Here is a 3,900-nt window from a genome sequence, read left to right on the forward strand (position 1 = left end):
ACATAAAATAATGAATAAACTCTTTTATTAAATAAATAATAAATATCCTATTACATCTTATGCTTCTAGGACACCATTCCCAACAAAATTTCCCTATAAATACCCCCCATCCCCCACACATTTTTCTCACTCAAACTCTCTCAATCCTTCTCAATTTCTCTCAATCTCTCTCAATTTCTCTCAATCTCTCTCGATCTCTCAAATCTCTATTACAATTTTTCTAAAAACTATCACATTATCCTAAAGCTCTCTCTCTCTCAAATCGCTATTATTTTTTTATAATGGATCCTTTTGGTTACAGTGGTATTCCCGTTGATGCCCAACACAACGTGAAAGAAGGGCAATTTCCCACTAATGAATTTATTACGCAAGAATCTACTAATCCGAGTCCTGGTGGACTAGAGGTCGTGGTCGCAATGGTGGTGGGCGTGGAGAAACGGCGAGTGCCAGTGCGACTGTGTCTGCAAGTGTTGCAACCTCTAGGAGAAAATGCAAGCACACCTCGTCAGTTTGGGATCACTTTGACATAATTGAGAAGATCGACAATGAAGGTAACACTAAACATATAGCTCAGTGTAATTACGCAAGAATCTACTAATCCGAGTCCTGGTGGACTAGAGGTCGTGGTCGCAATGGTGGTGGGCGTGGAGAAACGGCGAGTGCCAGTGCGACTGTGTCTGCAAGTGTTGCAACCTCTAGGAGAAAATGCAAGCACACCTCGTCAGTTTGGGATCACTTTGACATAATTGAGAAGATCGACAATGAAGGTAACACTAAACATATAGCTCAGTGTAAATATTGTTTATCTAAATTACAAGGTGATACTATTCACGGCACTACACACTTGAGAAGACACTCCGAAAAGTGTCTTCAAAAGCTTAGCCAATCCGGCAGATCCGAACTCCGCCAAACACAATTATCTTTTGATCACGCAACCGGTGGTCTAACCATTTAGAAATATGATCCGTAAGTAGATCGTATGGAAGTTGCATGAATGATAGCTGCTTTAGATCAACCACTTAGTTTTGTAGAGCATCCTAATTGGCAACAATATATTAGGGTTGTACATAATCCTAATGCACAGTTCACTTCAAAAACTACTCTTAGCAAAGATTTATTAAAATTATTTAAGAAAGAAAAAGAAGCATTAATAAACCTTTTACACTCAACTAGCGGGTGTGTTGCTTAACAGGAGATATTTGGTCTGCCGTTGCCAATAAAGATTATTTAGCTGTAACCAGAAATTACTTTAAAGGATTTGATTTAGATAAGAGAATATTAAGTTTTAAATGTGTTCTAGGATCATATAGCGCGGATTTAATATATAATACTATTTTAAATGTAATTGATGAATTTAGATTAAGAGATAAAGTAATTGCTATAACATTAGATAATGCTAGTGCCAATACAAAAGCAATTGAGTTCTTTGAAAATGATTTAAGTTTATTTGGTGACGGTACTATTTTCCACCAACGTTGTGTATGTCACATAATTAATTTAATTGTTAAATCCGGTTTAAAAGAAATAGGTAATCACATTAAAAGAATTAGAGATAGTCTTGCATGGATTCAAGGTAGTAACCAAAGACAAGAAGATTGGTTTAGGTTCTTGCAAGCATTAAATATACCTCCTAGAGCATTATCGTTAGATATGCCTATAAGATGGAACTCAACTTACATAATGCTTCAACATGCATCCCCTATAAGGATGCTATAACAAACTATACGTGTGCAAAAGTAGGAGTAGGACATATAGACGCATATGATTGGTAAATTGCTGAAGTTTTGTATCAATTTTTAGGTAGGTTTCATGAAGTGACTCTACAACTTAGTGGAACATATTACCCAACATCACCTTGAGCTTTAGGAGAACTTCTACAAATTAATATTTTATTTAGCGAATATAGGGAGGACCCAATCTTAGCAGTTCCTATCCATTCTATGGAAAAGAAATTTATAAAATATTGGTCTAAGTTGCGTTTGTTGTATGGTTTAGGTACTATTTTTTATCCTAGATTAAAATTAGAAGGTTTAGAAAGTGGTTTAGAAAACTTAGGTGAATTTTTAGGCATCAATTGTAAGGACCAATATCCAATAATAAAGGAAAAAATATATTCGATCTATAGTAAATACGAGATTAGGTTTAGAGTACCACATAGAATACAGGAACCGCAACAACAAGACGAAAACCTGCATTCATTCTTGAATGTTTCCGGGTTGAAGAAGAAGAATAAGACAACTCAAACAGAAGCTAGGAGTGAATCTTCGTCAACAAGTGGTTGTGGCAGCGGCGGCGGCAACTTCAACGAGCTTATGGCATACCTCAGTGAAGGCTTAGTAGTCCACAGTACGGCAGAATCGTTTGACTTAGTTCAATGGTGGAGGGCACGGGAATTAACTTGGCCAATCCTAACTCGATTGGCAATGGATATATTTTCGATCCCAGTCTCCACTATTTCATCCGAACAAGCCTTCAGTACGACAGGAAGAATACTTGAGGAACGCCGAAATGCATTACAAAGGGATATTGTTGAAGCCTTGGTTTGGGATCGGGCCGATCAACATCTACAGGATATAATTTCGCCAGCAGGCCAAGAATAGATTGATGAATTTAATCGATTAACATTTAATTTTGAAGACGATCCTTCAGTTTCAAATTAAATTGTAAATTTGTCATTTGTAAATATGTATTTACTTTTGACATTGTATTTGTATTTGTATAACTTTGTAAGTTTGTAAAATTTGTAATTCGTCACAAAATGATTGCATTCTTTTTTCCTTGCCAAGTTTTTATCCCAATTGGGTTTTTCTTGGTAAGGTTTTTAACGAGACAGTCACGAATTACGAATTTAATATACATCAATAATATACACGATTAATTTATTCAATTATGTTAATATTATCTGTTGAATGTTGATTTTAATTTTTACATAATTTTAACACAAACTAACTTAATAATTATAAAAATTTAAAAATATTTAAAAAAAATTTGGGCTATTCGGGCGGGCTCGGGCAGCCAGGCCGGGTTCGGGCAGCCAAATATAAGCCCGCGGCCCGTTCAAGGACATTTTCAGACTCGGGCGGGCGGCCCAAATTTTTCAGCCGGCTCGGGCTCGGGCTCGGGCAAAACCTCGGTATTTTTGGGCGGTCATGGGCGGCCCGTCCAAAGTTCCAACACTACGTGTAACTTTCTATCAGACAGCGTGTAACATGCTAGTAACCGATGTGTATTTTTTTCACTCCTTTATTTGTGGCAGACGTATAACTTGGCTATTGTGGGCATGTAATACGCAATAGGTTAGCATGTCACCTTGCAGCAGTGGGCGTGTAACATTGAGAGAAAAACAGAATAAATGTTCTTCCATTCGTAGTTCCACATCGTATATGTGTTGATGTTTGTGGAAGATTAGTGAGATGAGTGATAACGTTTATTGTGTTTTCAGGTGTGTCCACACACAATCTCATTAGAATATAGGAATTGACGAGGAAGCCTTGTAGTAGTCTGAGGAACAGGAGCACTTGGATTGTTCATGGTCGAAGACTAGAGTTAGCTTCCTAATCAGTCACAAGATATAATTCCTAAACTAAATTAATTATTTTAATTTATTCGTTATAAATTAATATATTTTATAGCGTTCATAAACGTTTTATGAAAATTTTTGTTCAGACCCAATCCGTGTTTTCATGCTTCCGCACTCGAATTTAATTTGGAAACCAACAAGCAGAATACGCGATTTTGGGTTGGACAAATTTTCCAATCTTTTTCGATCATTGTCGTCATACTTATTGAACATGCTTTTGAGATTGAGCAGTGGGCCCCACTTTTAACGACGACAAATCATTGCTAATAGAGGAATGACATAAGCAAATTGTTACGTGGTATTTGTTGGCGCAAAAAAAA

This window comes from Morus notabilis, unplaced genomic scaffold, assembly GCF_000414095.1.
Source record: "Morus notabilis unplaced genomic scaffold, ASM41409v2 Scaffold977, whole genome shotgun sequence".
NCBI lineage: Eukaryota > Viridiplantae > Streptophyta > Magnoliopsida > Rosales > Moraceae > Morus > Morus notabilis.